Source organism: Fukomys damarensis, unplaced genomic scaffold, assembly GCF_012274545.1.
Source record: "Fukomys damarensis isolate Sample0158 unplaced genomic scaffold, DMR_v1.0_HiC HiC_scaffold_37, whole genome shotgun sequence".
Lineage (NCBI taxonomy): Eukaryota > Metazoa > Chordata > Mammalia > Rodentia > Bathyergidae > Fukomys > Fukomys damarensis.
In genome coordinates this window covers 16,090,879-16,106,946 of record NW_022900949.1, presented here as the reverse complement: position 1 = coordinate 16,106,946, position 16,068 = coordinate 16,090,879, and the positions used below count along the sequence as shown (strand labels likewise).

General features: G+C 40.3%; 1 pseudogene; it reads left to right on the top strand.

Moving 5' to 3' along the window:
- The window catches only part of LOC104855164, a 20,522-nt pseudogene extending 5,801 nt beyond the window's left edge, over nt 1-14,721 (top strand).
- Nucleotides 14,722-16,068: the final 1,347 nt, after the last annotated feature.

Below are 16,068 nucleotides of genomic sequence, written 5' to 3'. Positions count from 1 at the left end.
AAAGCGGTCAGTTTCATGAATGTGAAGTACTCCACAGAGAAATGTGCTGCAACTCTGTGAGTTTACCAGTGAAATCCACATCTTATGTGCAGTTCAATTGTATTCCTTTTTGTTTGTAGGTCTCTTCCTGGCAGAGATTGAAACACTGTTGTGAAGCACTTGTACCACAATAGTCCTTCAGGCCTAAGAGAGTGCCCATTAGCTCTGAGTGAACACAAGCCTGCAGAACTATATATAGTTGGTGATAGGTTCAGATTGATGTAAGAACTGAAAGGCACTTTGCGGAGGGCTTCTGCAGTTTAAAGTGAGGTTTTCCCTGGGAAACAGCTTTTTTTGCTACTTAGCCATTTAAAGCGAAAGCGATCAGTTTCATGAATGTGAAGTGCTCCACAGAGAAAGGTGCTGCAACTCTGTGAGTTTACCAGAGAAATCCACATCTTATGTGGAGTATCATTGTATTTGTTTTTGTTTGTAGGTCTCTGCCTGGCAGAAATGGAAACACTGTTGTGAGGCACTTCTAGCAGAAAAGTCCTTCAGGCCTAAGAGAGTATCCACCATCTCTGAGTCCACGCAAGATTTCAGAACTCTGTATACTTGGTGATAGGTTCAGGTTGACGTTGGAACACAAACGCACTATGCAGAGGACTTCTGTGGATTAAAATGCAATTTTGCCCTCTAAACAGCTTCTTTCACCTCTTAGTAGTTGAAAGCGAAAGCGGTCAGTTTCATGAACGTGAAGTACTCCACAGAGAAAGGTGCTGCAACTCTGTGAGTTTACCAGTGAAGTCCACAGCTTATGTGGAGTACAACTGTATTCCTTTTTGTTTGTTTGTCTCTGCCTGGCAGAGATTGAAACACTGCTGTGAGGCTCTTGTAGCAGAAAAGCCCTTCAGGCCTAAGGGAGGGCCTAGCAGCTCTGAGTGCACGCAGCCCTCCAGAACTCTGTATACTTGGTGATAGGTTCAGTTTGACGTTGGAACACAAATGCACTTTGCAGAGGACCTCTGTGGTTTAAGGTGCAGTTTTCCATGGGAAACAGCCTCTTTCCGCGCTTATCCGTTTAAACAGAAAGCAGTCAGTTTCATGAATGTGAAGTACTCAATAGAGAAAGGTGCTGCCACACTGTGAGTTTACCAGTGAAGTCTACATCTTATGTGGAGTCGAACTGTATTCCTTTTTGTTTGTAGGTCACTGCCTGGCAGAGATTTAAACACTGTTGTGAGGCACTTGTGGCAGAAAAGCCCTTCAGGCCTAAGAGACTGCCTAGCAACTCTGACTGCACACAAGCCTACAGAACTGTGCATAGGTGGTGATAGGTTCAGTTTGATGTTAGAACACAAACGCACTTTGCAGAGGGCTTCTGTGGATTAAAGTGCAGTTTTCCCCGGGAAACAGCTTCTTTCCCCACTTATTCGTTTAAAGCAAAAGCAGGAAATTTCATGAACGTGAAGTGCTCCGCTGAGAAAGGTGCTGCAACTCTGTGAGGTTACCAGTGAAGTGCACAGCTTATGTGGAGTACAACTGTAGTCCTTTTGTTTGTGATCTCTGCCTGGCACAGACTGATACACTGTTGTGAGGCCCTTGCAGCAGAGAAGCCCTTCAGGCCTAACAGAGTGCCTAGCAGCTCTGATTGCACACAAGCCTCCAGAACTCTGTATATTTGGTGATAGGATCACTTTTACGTTAGACCACAAACGTACTTTGCATAGAGCTTCTGCTAGGTTAAAGTGCAGTTTTCAGTTGGAAACAGTTGCTATCGCAGCTCAGCCATTTAAAGCGAAAGCGGTGAGTTTCATGAATGTGAAGTGCTGCACAGAGAAAGGTGCTGCATCTCTGTGTGTTTACTAGTGAAGTCCTCAGCTTAAGTGGAGGAAAACTATATTCCTTTTAGTTTGTAGGTCTCCGCCTGGCAGAGAGGGAAACACTGTTGTGAGGTACTTGCAGCAGAAAAGCCCTTCAGGCCTAAGAGGGTGCATAGCTGCTGTGAGTGCACACAAGCCTCCTCAACTCTGTATACTTGGTGATAGGTTCAGTTTGATGTTGGAACACAAATGCACTTTGCAGAGGGTTTCTGCGGTTTAAAGTGCAGTTTTCCCCGGGAAACAGTTTCTTTCGCAGCTTAGCCGTTTAAAGTGACATCGGTCAGCTTCATGAATGTGAAGAGCTCCACAGAGAAAAGTGCTGATACTCTGTGTGTTTACCAGTGAATTCCACAGCTTATGGGGAGTACAGCAGTATTCCTTTTTGTTTGTAGGTCTCTACCTGGCAGAGATTGAAACACTATTGTGAGGCACTTCCAGCAGAATAGCACTTCAGGCCTAAGAGAGTGCCCAGCAGCTCTGAGTGAACACAAGCCTGCAGAACTCTATATAGTTGGTGATAGGTTCAGATTGATGTAAGAACTCAAACGCACTTTGCAGAGGGCTTCTGCGGTTTAAAGTGCAGTTTTCCCTGGGAAACAGCTTCTGTCGCCGCTTAGCTTTTTAAAGCGAAAGCGGTCAGTTTCAGCAATGTGAAGTACTCCACAGAGAAAGGTGCTGCAGCTCTGTGAGTTTACCAGTGAAGTCCACTTCTAATGGGGAGTACAACTGTAGTCCTTTTTGTTTGTAGGTCTCTGCCTGGCAGAAATGGAAACACTGTTGTGAGGCACTTGTAGCTGAAAAGTCCTTCAGGCCTAAGAGAGTGCCCAGCATCTCTGAGTGCACGCAAGACCTCATAACTCTGTATACTTGGTGATAGGTTCAGTTTGACGTTAGAACACAAACGTACTATGCAGAGGACTTCTGCGGATTAAAATGCAATTTTCCCCTCTAAACAGCTTCTTTCACCTCTTAGTAGTTGAAAGAGAAAGCGGTCACTTTCATGAATGTGAAGTGCTCCACAGAGAACGTTGCTGCAACTCTGTGAGTGTACCAGTGAAGTCCACAGCTTATGTGGAGTAGAACTGTATTCCTTTTTGTTTGTAGGTCTCTGCCTGGCAGAGATTGAAACACTGTTGTGAGGCTCTTGTAGCAGAAAAGCCCTTCAGGCCTAAGAGATTGCCGAGCAGCTCTGAGTGCACGCAGCCCTCCAGAACTCTGTATACTTGGTGATAGGTTCAGTTTGATATTAGAACACAAACGCACTTTCCAGAGGGCTTCGCTGGTTTAAAGTGCAGTTTTCCCCCGAAAATAGCTTCTTTCGTCGCTTAGCCGTTTAAAGCGAAAGTGGTCAGTTTCGGGTATGTGAAGTGCTCCACAGAGAAAGGTGCTGCATCTCTGTGAGTTTATCAGTGATGTCCACAGCTTATGTGGAGTAAAACTATTTTCCTTTTTGTTTGTTGGACTCTTTCTTGTAGAGAGTGAGGCAGTGTTATGAAGCACTTGTAGCAGAAAAGCCCTTAAGGCCTTAGAGATTGCCTAGCAGCTCTGAGTGCACACAAGCCTCCAGATCTCTGTATACTTGGTGATAGGTTCAGTTTGATGTTAGAACACAAACGCACTTTTCAGAGGGCTTCTGAGGTTTAAAGTACAGTTTTCTCCAGGAAACAGCTTCTTCAGCTGCTTAGCAGTGGAAAGCAAAAGTGGTCAGTTTCATGAATATGAAGTGCTCCACAGAGAAAGGTGCTGCAACTCTCTGAGTTTACCAGTGAATTCCACTGCTTATGGGGAGTACAAATATATTCCTTTTTGTTTATAGGTCTCTACATAGCAGAGATTGAAACACTGTTGTGAGGCACTTGTAGCAGAAAAGCCCTTCAGGCCTAAGAGAGTGCCTAGCAGCTCTGAGTGGACACAAGCCTCCAGATATCTATATAGTTGGTGATAGGTTCAGATTGACATTAGAACACAAACGCACTTTGCAGAGGTCTTCTGTGGTTTAAAGTGAGGTTTTTCCTGGTAAACAGTTTGTTTCACTGCTTATCCTTTTAAAGCAAAAGCGGTCAGTTTCATGAGTGTGAAGTGCTCCACAGAGAAAGGTGTTGCAACTCTGTGAGTGTATCAGTGAAGTCCACAGCTTATGATGAGTAGAACTGTATTCCTTTTTGTTTGTAGGTCTCTGCCTGGCAGAGATTGAAACAGTGTTGTGAGGCTCTTGTAGCAGAAAAGCCCTTCAGGCCTAAGAGAGTGCCTAGCAGCTCTGAATTCACACAAGCCTCCAGAACTCTGTATACTTTGTGATGGGTTCAATATTACTTTGAACACAAACCCACTTTGCAGAGGTCCTCTGCAGTTTATAGTGCAGTTTTCCAAGGGAAACAGCTTCTTTCACCTCTTAGCCCTTCAAAGCGAAAGCGGTCAGTTTCATGAAAGTGAAGTGCTCCACAGAGAAAGGTGCTGCAACTCTGTGAGTGTACCAGTGAAGTCCACAGCTTATGTGGAGTACAACTGTATTCCTTTTTGTTCGTAGGTCTGTGCCTCGCAGAGATTGAAACACTGCTGTGATGCACTTGTAGCAGAAAAGCAGTTCAGGCCTAAGAGAGTGCCTAACAGCTCTGAGTGCACTCAAGCTTCCAGAACTCTGTATACTTGGTGAGAGATTCAGTTTGACATTAGAACACAAACGCACTTTGCAGTGGACGTCTGTGATTTAAAGTGCTGTTTTCCCTGGGAAACAGCTTCTTTCGCCACTTAGCCATTTAAAGCGAAAGTGGTGAGTTTCATGAATGTGAAGCGCTCCTCAGAGAAAGATGGTGTAACTCTGTGAGTTTACCAGTGAAATCCACATCTCATGTGGAGTAAAACTGTATTCCATTTCATTTGTAGGTCTCTGCCTGGCAGAGATTGAAACACTGTTGTGAAGCCCTTTTAGCAGAAAAGCCCTTCAGGCATAAGAGATTGCCTTGTAGCTCTGAGTGCACACAAGCCTCCAAAACTCTGTATACTTGATGATAGGTTCAGTTTGACTTTAGTACACAAACGCACTTTGCAGAGGCCTTCTGCGATTTAATGTTAGGTTTTCTCTGGGAAACAGCTTCTTTCGCTGCTTAGCCATTCAAAGCTAAAGCGGTCAGTTTCATGAATGTGAAGTGCTGCACAGAGAAAGGTGCTGCAACTTTGTGAGTTTACCAGTGAAATGCACAGCTTATGTGGAGTACAAATGTATTTCTTTTTGTTTGTAGTTCTCTTCCTGGCAGAGATTGAAATGCTGTTGTGAGGCACTTGTAGCCTAAAAGCCCTTCAGGCCTAAGAGAGTGCCTAGCATCTGTGAGTGCTCACAAATTCCAGAAGTCTGCAGAGTTGGTGTTAGGTTCATTTTGACGTTAGAACACAAATGCACTTCATAGAGGGCTTCTTGGGTTTAAAGTGCAGTTTTCCGTGGGAAAGAGCTTTTTTCTCCTCTTAGCTGTTTAAAGCGAAAGGGGTCAGTTTCATGAATGTGAAGTGCTCCACAGAGAAAGGTGCTGCAACTCTGTGAGCTTACCAGTGACGTCCACAGTTTATGTGGAGTACAACTGTATTCCTTTTTGTTTGTAGGTTTCTGCCTAGCAGGGATTGAAACACTGTTGTGAGGCACTTGTAGCAGAAAAGCCCTTTAGGCCTAATATAGTGCCTGGCAGCTGTGAGTGCACACAGTCCTCCAGAACTGTGTATACTTCGTAATAGGTTCAGTTTGACGTTGGAACACAAACACATTTTGCAGAGAGCTGCTTTGGTTTAAAGTGCAGTTTTCCCAGGGAAACAGCTTCTTTCACCACTTAGCCATTTAACTCAAAAGCGGTCAGTTTCATGAATGTGAAGTGCTCCACAGAGAAAGTTGCTACAACTCTGTGAGTTTACCAGTGAAGTCCACATCTTATGTGGAGTACAACACTATTCCTTTTTGTCTGTAGGTCTGTGTCTGGCCTAGATTAAAACCCTTTTGTGAGGCACTTGTAACAGAAAAGCCCTTCGGGACTAAACGAGTGCCTAGCAACTGTGAGTGCACAGAAGCCTCCAGAACTCTGTAAACTTGGGTATAGGTTCAGTTTGACGTTAGAACACAAACACACTTTGCAGAGGGCTTCTGAGGTTTAACGTGAAGTTTTCCCCAGGAAACAGGTACTTTCGCCCCTTAGCCATTTAAAGTGAAAGCGGTCAGTTTCCTGAATGTGAAGTGCTCCGCAGAGAAAATGCTGCAACACTTTGAGTTTACCAGTGAAGTCCTCAACTTGTAAGGAGTACCACTACATTCCTCTTTGCTTATTGGTCTCTGCCTGGCAGAGATTAAAACACTGTTGTGAGGCACTTTTCCAGAAAAGCCCTTCACACCTGAGAGAGTGCCTAGCAGCTCTGAGTGCACACAAGCCTCCTGAATCCTGTATTCTTGGGGATAGGTTCCGTTTGAAAGTAGAACAAATATGCGCTTGGTGGAGTGCTTCTGCGGTTTAAACTGCAATTTTCCCCCGAAGCAGCTTTTTTTCCCTGCTTAGCAGTTTGAAACCAAAGTAGTTAGTTTCCTGAATATGAAGTACTCTAAAGAGAAAGGTGGTGCAATGCTGAGAGACTACCAATGAAGTCTACACCTTATAAGGCGTACAACTGTATTCCTTTGTGTTTCTAAGTCTCTGCCTGGCAGAGAGTGAAACACTGCTGTGAGGTACTTTACCAGAAAATTCCTTAAAGCCTAAGAGCGTGACTAGTAGCTCTGAGTGTGCAAAAGCCTCCAGAATCCTGTATACTTGGGGATAGGTTCAGTACGAAGGTAGAACACAAATGACTTGGCATAGTGCTTCTCTGGTTTAAACTGCAGTTTTCCCAGGGAAACAGCTTCTTTCCGTGCTTTGCCATTTGAAACCAAAGTGTTAGTTTCATGAATGTGAAATACTCCACAGAGAAATTTGGTGCAATACTGTGTTTATCAGTGAAGTCCACACCTTAAAGGAGTACAACTGTATTCCTTTTTGATGTAGGTCTCTGCTGGCAGAGATTAAAACAGTGTTTTGAGGCTCCTGATTAGAAAAGCCCTTAAGGTCTAAGAGAGTGCCTCACAGCTCTGAGTGCTCACAATGCTCCAGAATCTTGTATACTTGGGGATAGGTTTAGTTTGAAGGTAAATCAGAAACGCACTCAACAGAGTACTTTGGTAGTTTAAATTGCAGTTTTCCCTGGGAAACAGCTTCTTTCGCTGCTTAGCACTTTGAAACCAAAGCGGTTAGTTTCCTGAAATTGAAATTCTCCACAGAGAAAGGTGCTACAATGCTGTGAGTTTACTTGTGAAGTCCACGAATTATAAGGAGTAGAACTGTATTCCTTTTTTTTGTAGGGCTCTGCCTGGCAAAGATTGAAATAAAGTTGTGAGGCACGTGTAGCAGAAAAGCCCTTCAGGCCTAAGAGAGTGCCTAGCAGCTCTAAGTGCTCACAAGCCTCTAGAGTCCTGTATACTTGGGGATAGGTTCAGTTTGAAGGTAGAACACAAATCCAGTTGCACAGTGCTTCTGTGGTTTAAACTGCAGTATCCCCAGGAAACAGCTTCATTTGCTGCTTAGCCCTTTGATACCAAAGAAGTTAGTTTCCTGAATGTGAACTACTCCACAGAGATAGTTGCTCCAACGCTGTGAGTTTACCAGAGAAGTCCCCACCTTATATGGAGTACAATTGTATTCCTTTTTGTTTGTAGGTCTCTGCCTGGCAGAGATTGAAACACTGTTTTGAGGCAGTTTACCAGAAAAGCCCTTAAGGCCTAAGATAGTACCTAGCAGCTCTGAGTGCACACAAGCCTCCAGAATCCTGTATTCTTGGGGATAGGTTCAGTTTCAAGGTAGAATACAAATGCACTTGGCAGAGTGCTTCTGCAGTGTAAACTGCTGTTTTCCCTGGGAAACAGCTTCTTTCACTGCTTAGCCCTTGGATGCCAAAGCACTTCGTTTCCTGAATGTGAAGTACTCCTCAGAGATAGGTGCTGCAACTTGTGAGTTTATCAGTGAAGTCCACACCTTATAAAGAGTACAACTGTATTCCTTTTTGTTTGTAGGTCTCTGTTTGGCAGAGATTGAAACACTGTTTTGAGGCTCTTTACCAGAAAAGCCCTTAAAGCCTAAGAGAGTGCCTAGCAGCTCTGAGTGCACACAAGACTCCAGAATTCTGTATACTTGGGGATAGGTTCAGTTTGAAGGTAGAACACAAACCCACTTGGCATAGTGCTTCTGCAGTTTTAACTGCAGTTTTCCCTGGGAAACAGCTTCTTTCACCGCTTAGCACTTTGAAACCAAAGTGGTTAGTTTCCTGAATGTGAAGTACTCCAGAGAAAGGTGCTGCAACGCTGAGAGATTACCATTCCACATCTTATAAGGATGACAACTGTATTCCTTTTTGTTTGTAGGTCTCTGCCTGGCAGAGAAAGAAACACTGTTTTGAGCCACTTTACCAGAAAAGCCCTCAAGGCCTAAGAGTGTGCCTAGTAGCTCTGACTGCACACAAGGCTCCAGAATCCTGTATACGTGGGGATAGGTTCAGTTGATCATAGAGCACAAACCCATTCTCAGAGTGCTTCTGCAGTTTAAACAATAGTTTTCCCCAGGAAACAGCTTCTATTGAGGCTTAAACCTTTGAAACCCAAGCGGTTTGTTTCCTGAATGTGATGTATTACCCAGAGAAAGGTGCTGCAATGCTGTGAGTTTACCAGTGAAGTCCACATCTTATGTGGAGTACAACTGTATTCCTTTTTGTTTGTAGCACTCTGCCTGGCAGAGATTAAAACACTGATGTGAGGCACTTTTAGCAGAGAAGCCCTTCAGGCCTAAGAGAGTGCCTAGCAGCTCTGAGTGCACACAAGTCTCCAGAATTCTGTATACTTGGTGATAGCTTCAGTTTGAAGTTAGAAAAATACTCTGCAGAGTCCTTCTGCGGTTTAAACTACAGTTTTCCCCAGGAAACAGCTTCTTTCAGAGCTTAGCCCTTTGAAATTAAAGCGGTTAGTTTTCTGAATGTGAAGAACAACACTGAAAAAGGTACTGAAATTCTGTAACTTATAATGAAAGTAGGACAGTTTCCCCCACATGTGCCACGTACTAAACAATTGTCTCTAAATGAGGGTATGATAGAGTGGGGCACAGGAATTACAGAGGTAATTCAGATGGAATTGTAATGCATTTCACTACTCATAAATAACAAAATTGTGCCATGTTTTTTCCTTGCCTTACCTTAGGAAATGTTCATGTATGGAAGTTCAAAAGTCACAGTTTAGTTTAAATTTTTCTTATTCATCAGCTTTTTTTTCATGTGTTTCTGATTTATTTCACCTAAGAGTAAGCTTTCAAGTAGCATCCATTTAGCTAGAAATGTCTCAAACTTATCCTTCTTTATGACAGAATACTACTCCTTTGTATGGAAACCACATCTTTATCCATTCATTTGTTGATGAGCATTTGGGCAGTTTCCAAGATGCAGCTGATACAAACTGTGCTGCTATAAAAATTGGTGTACATATACCATTAAAGTATGATGCTTTTAATTTTTTCAGGAAGATACCAAGAGAGGGAATAGCTGGGTCAAATGGAACCTCTAGTTTTAGTTTCTTAAGGACTCTCCATGCTGATTTCTACAGTAAAACTGGCATATTTCATCCCACTTTTTAGACACTGGTCCCTTCTTTGCCGTCCTCCTCACCTGGATACATAGTTCATTCTGCATAAGCTCCTGTCTGGTATTCTCGTTTCACAGCTACTTTCTATCCCTTTGTGGATTAGACCATAGATTATTTTGAGTTCCCTATTGATAGACAACCAGGTTGTTCCAGCCCTTTTTTGTTGTTGTTTTTTGAGATGAGTTCTCTCTATGTTAGTTCAAGTTGGTCTGGAACTCACTGTATAGCCCCAGCCTGGCCTTGAGGTGATATTCCTGCCTCAGCCTCAGGAGCACTGGGATGACAGGCCCGTGCCACCATGCTCTGCTCTTTTCCGAATTTTTATGAAAAACAAAAACAATGCTACTCACTCTCGCCACCTTAATTGACCTTTATCAGGAAATGGGCGAAAGCCCCACCCTACTCCTCAGCCAAGGGTACCTCCACCTCCAGGGCTGCATGCTTTGGGTGTGGCCCCGCCTCCTCAGACCTGTCACCTCTCCCCAAACCGCCCCCCACCTCATCAGCTTTTTGATGAATGAGAAAGGAATATAGTTTTTTCATCATATTTTCAGAAATGTTATATATTCATAGCATTCACTACACATGGGAGTTTTACCTATTAAATTTACTCTATCACTAATACTGAAGTATTAGGTATAAGCTGAACAAGTCATCAAAACATATCTGATTTCCCTCAGACTCCATGCTCTGTGTGCATTGAGAGCTGTCATCCTGGGTTCAGGAAATCCCCTTAGGAAGGACAGGCTGCCTGTTGTTTCCATTGCTCCCCTTGCCCATATAATGAGATCTCCAACGAGACAGGTGAGTATGTGTTTTCTGGAGAAATTCTCCATTTCTCAGTTTATCCTGCATTCCAACTAGAAAATGGGAGAATGAGTGAACAGCTTGCTAAAATATAATTCCTTCTTCCTTTAGTATTTGATCTAATTATTTTACACCATACAATGTCCCTTTTCAAAAACACACTCTGTCCCTTGAACATTCCTTGATTTATTTTTCTAGAATCATCAAATCACTATTTTCAAAATACCCCATTTCTGAACAATTCAGTTTTTTACGTTTCATATTCTTTGTAGCTTTCAATACATAGTGTTGGTAAAAAGGAAGACTTCACCTTCTTTTAAGATATATTTATATCACATTGAGTATATAAAATTTATACACGCTTCCCTTCCAAGGACCTAACACTATTTCAAAACAATTCAGATGTTCACAAGTTGTGTGTTTTATTTAAAAACTAGGTGTGTCTTTCATGTATCACATGGTGATTATAAGTATAACCTCATTTAGGAGGTTTCATGCCCTTCTCTACTGTAATTCACAGATATGCAGTGGAGGCAATATGCAATGACAGAAAATGCAATTAAAGCCATAGATCTGCAATAATAATTGGAAGGCTAATAAAATGACTGGGGTTCAGTAAATGATGCTATGTACATCATTTTGGAATAACACTTTATTTATTTTGGAGTTTTCTTTTTGAGGCAGGGTCTCTCAATGTAGTACAGTCTGACATTGAACTCACTATGTAGCCCAGGCTGACCTCAAATTTATGGAGATCCTCCTGCCTCAGCCTTCTGAGTGCTGTAATTATAGGTGTGTGCTACTATGCCTCATAAGAATAATGTTTTATATTTAATTGAAGAAGTAACATTGCAGTATATTTGATGAATGAGAGGGACATAAATTGTAACTAAGGTCAATAGAAGAGTCAAAATGACACATTCTCACTTATAATATTCACATCACAATAAGTAATCCAAGATCAATGTTATTAAAACACTCAACATGGGAGGGTAGTTGGGATATGGAATAGAGTATATAGAAAACCAATACTGAAGATTTTACACATCATTATTACCACTTTGTGAATACTTGAATTTGTTATATTAAATCATGATGGATTGGAATCACCTTTCTGCATAGGCTTTTCCATAGTTTTCATTAGTGACAGATGACTTAATTTCATCTAACTCTATGATTTCAATATTTTAGAAACGTGCCAAAATTAACAATATATTGGACAAGTTGATTTGCACTCTCTCTCTCTCTCTCTCTCTCTCTATATATATATATATATACACACACACACACACACACACACACACACACACTATGTATATAGTATACATATGCAAAATATATGCATTTGTGTAATATATATTTTATACTAATTTTGTATATAGTAGTTGCATTTTGTTTACCATGTTCACAAATAAAAAATGTACCTAGCAACAATTCTTTTATGTTTTAATAAATTTGTCAAAATCATGATTGGCAGAAAAGAAATTCCAAAATTATACAGTTGAAATTGAAAATGTCACTCATTAAACCCTGTATGTTCAAGCTAAAATTGTCTGAGACATATATTTGTATGCATTTTGCAATACTTGTTTATGCAAAGATAAGCAAAAGTTTTGCATCACAAATATAAGAAAGAAAACAAGAAATTGAAGAGAAAAGGAAATATGAATAATAATGGAAGTAACAGGGAAGTAGACCTAACAGGGAAATATAACCACTTATAAGCCATAAAAAATTGATTTTAGTAACAAAATAAAATTAATAGCCCTTGATAAAATTAGCTACAAAGAGATCAATTAGAAAGCAAATATGCAAGCACTGAAAATAGACACATCTGCAAAAATACAAAGCATTTTGTAAGAGAATATAAATAAGTATCAATGTACTTAGGAATGTTAACAAAATTCATGAATTTACACAAATACTGAACAAAATTTTTCAAAGTAGCACGTCTGCTTTAAAAGTTCAATTGTGTTTTTGTCTCACAAATTTTATGTTAATTGACAGTTTAGCTGGTGAACTTTGTAACTATTCTAGAGAATACCATTACTAAATTAATCAAACTCCTTCAGATAGGTAGAAGATGGGAAAATGAATGCATCTTACAAGTAAGCTTGAATTGTGTTACTCATGGGCAACAATAGAAAATCAAACATCACAAGCAAGTTTTTTTTTTTTAACTCTGTTTCTTTGTTTGAAAGAGGATCTTTCCATGTAGTTCAGGATGGCCTTGAATTCATTATATAGCCCAGGCTGTCCTGGAATTTGCAGAGATCCTCCTCCTCAGCCTCTTAAGTACTGAGATTACAGGTGTGCAGGCTTACACCCAGTTTGCAACATTCCTTCTTAAATGAAAATCCCAATTCCCATCCTAAAATGTGCTATAGTTTAAGGAGGCTACTTTGTGGCCAAATTGCACTTACTTGATGTAGATCAAGACACTAGATTCTAGAAAAAACTTAAAAATATCAATAAATGAAATAATATATACAATTGAGTGCTTATCTATAATTCATGAATGACAATAAATTTTAGAAAATTAAGAGTAGGAGGAATCTTTGTTGATTCCACAGAAATGTTTACAGAATCATTCAATGTTAAAAACATACATGAGTCAGGAGTGCTTTATTTCACCACATTTACATTACGGTATGGTAGAGATAAAAGCCAGTAGAATAATGTGAGGAAAAGAAATTAGCATGTATTGGGAAGAGAAAACAGCAGTGCTATTTTTACAATGATTCCAGTGTGAAAGGAGAAAATCTAGGTAAATTAATCATCAATGGAACTGATTATGGATTAACTATCAGGTTAATATTCAAACATCTCTTTCTTCACATCAATGACAATTCAGAATTTGAATTTAAAAGACATTTGCTCTACCATAAGCTATGAAATATTGAAAAGTAAATGCTCAGTTTTAAAAAGTTTTCACCAACACATATATAATAGGAATAAATTAAGAACAACAAAACTGAAATGAGTTATAAGGCAAAAATTCTAAATCAAAAGGTTTAATGATTATAAGATGTTAATATTTTATATGGCTCTAAGAATACCATCCAATCAAAATCAAAATTGCACTCTGCTATTTGGTAAAACTTGCAAATTTCTCAGAAAAGTTAGTGTACCTTGTAGAATGTTATGGCATATACTTATTTCCCTGGAGATTAGAAAATATAGCTATTGGGAGTTATCAAGAGTACTTGCTCATTGAATGAACACCTAGGTTATTTCCTGCACAGATTTAGTTTAGACAAGTAGATCTTTAAGGGATTGTGAGAATGGAAAATTGTACTCAAGAACATGCCATAAAAACAAAGAAAATAAATTTTAGCAGTGTTATGGCACTGTAAAAAACAAAAACAGTATTGATTCCAAATGATTAGTTTTATAGCAACACAAGAGAACAGGGAGACTTTACTGGCCCAGTGTGCTGAATGGTGGAGGCTGTGAATAACAGGGAATTACTAAACCTGCACTGAGAAAAATTTGTATTTCTCACTAGATATGCAGCAGTGTGTGAAGTGTGCGGACCATCAGTATTCCTACATTCACAGATATCACTGCCTCCAAAAATCTGTCACTTTTCTGGCTTTTGAAGACCCCTTGGGGAAGACTCTGGATGGCACAGCTCTGAGCTTAGCTATTCTTACAGCTGTTGTTCTTGAGCTCTTTGTGAAGCACAGAGACACTCCCAATGTCAAGGCCAACAACCAGACTCTCAATTACAGGCTGCTCATCTCACCTGCATACTCCAGCAGACCACATTTGGAATTGTGTTCACTGTGGCTGTTTCCACTGTCTTGGCAAAAACTATCACTGTGGTGCTGGCCTGCAAAGTAAATGCTCCAGGCCGAAGGATGAGATAGCTGTGGGTATCAGGGGCACCTAACTACATCATTTTTGCCTGCTGCCTGTTCCAATTCACTCTCTGTGGAGTCTGGATTGGAAGAAATCCACCTTACATTGACACAGATGAACACTCTGAACATGCCACATCATCATCGTGTGCAACAAGGGCTCACTCACTGCCTTCTACTGTGTTCTGGGATACCTGGGCTCCTGGCCCTAGTGGGCTTCACTCTGGATTTCCTGGCCAGGAGTCTTCCTGACACATTCAATGAAGACAAGTTCGACTTTCAGCATGATGGTGTTCTGCAGCGTGTGGGTCACCTTCCTCCCTGTGTACCACAGCACCAAGGGCAAGGCCACTGTTGCCATGAGGTCTTCTCCATCTTGGCCTCCAGTGCAGGGTTGCTGGGCTGCATTTTTGTCCCTAAATGCTACATTATTTTGTTAAGACCAGATAGGAATTCTCTACAGGGGTTCAGAGATAAAACACATTTGGACGGGAATAAACTTTTTTAAGTTAAAACTGTTTTTTCCTAAAATGTGTAGTGGCTCTGGGGCAAATCTGCACCTTTCTTGTAGCTATATCTTACATTACAACAAGATACTTGCCTCAGCTATCAATGGACTGATTTCTTTTTCTTATTCTCTGAAAGTAACTAATTTTTGTAGCAACTGTATTTTTCACTTTGAATCTTGGAAAAAAAATTGTTCTCATAAAATGGATAATGAATCCTTTATTTGGGTTAAATTTGATTGTGTTACTCATTTTTATCTTTTGGACAACTTGATGTTCTCAATCATTTTACTCATTGTTGGTATGGTAACTTCTTTCTGCTCATCACCATATTTCAGAATTACCTTATGTATTTCATTTAACTTTTCTTCTCTCAGAATTGCTCTGTCTTACCACTCTAGGTATAAATATGGAGATACCTCAAAAAGCTAGGATTAGAAGTCCCATTTAACTCAGCTATCCCACTGCTGGGTATCTTTCCAAAAGAATTAAAAGAATCATACTACAGCCATAGATGCTAACCTATGTTTATAGGTGCACATTTTGTAGCCCAATTGCCAATCAGCTGGAGACTTGATAAAGAATATGTGATTGTTTTATAAAATGGATTACTACTCAGCCATAAAGAATGAGAGACTAGAGATATTTATAGCTAAATGGATGCACATTGAGGCCATACTCTTAAGTGAAATAAATAGGGCACACATGTGAAAATACTGAACAGTTTCTCTGGGGTGAAAAGCTGAAAATGTAAATAAGGTTCAAATTGTATAATTCATGATGTGAAATAGGAAGAAAGGGGCTAAAGAGCAGGGGAAGTAGGGGAAAGGAAAGTAGGGAAAAGGAAAAAATGAGAAAAGGAAATAATTAAAACAAAGTTTTTCTAAATAGGAAAGGGTTGAGGAGGTGAAGAGAGTCCAGTGATATGGGGAAAAAATAAGAACCAAGATTTATCATGTAAAGATACAAGATCTCAATGATGAATGTAACTGTACTGTATACCTAAAAGGTACCAATAAATTTAATGAAAAGAAAAATTCCTATGCCTTAAATATGCTGAATATAGTTCATTTTGATAATTGGGTCCATGTCTTCTTGCTCACCCTTACTTGCTAATTTTCCTGAAGCTACCGTTGCACAAACTCCCTCTCTAGCTGCCTTTAGAATGTTAGGACTGGCTGAGGACATGTGATAACAAGTACTGTTGAATTTAAAATTGCAATAAATGGAAATTACATGTTAAACGAAGGGATGACTAATGCTGTATGGTGAGTTTTAATATCAGTGGCTGATTAAATATTTCTACTTAAATTCTCTAAACATTCCCTTTTAATGTGTGATGTGTTCAT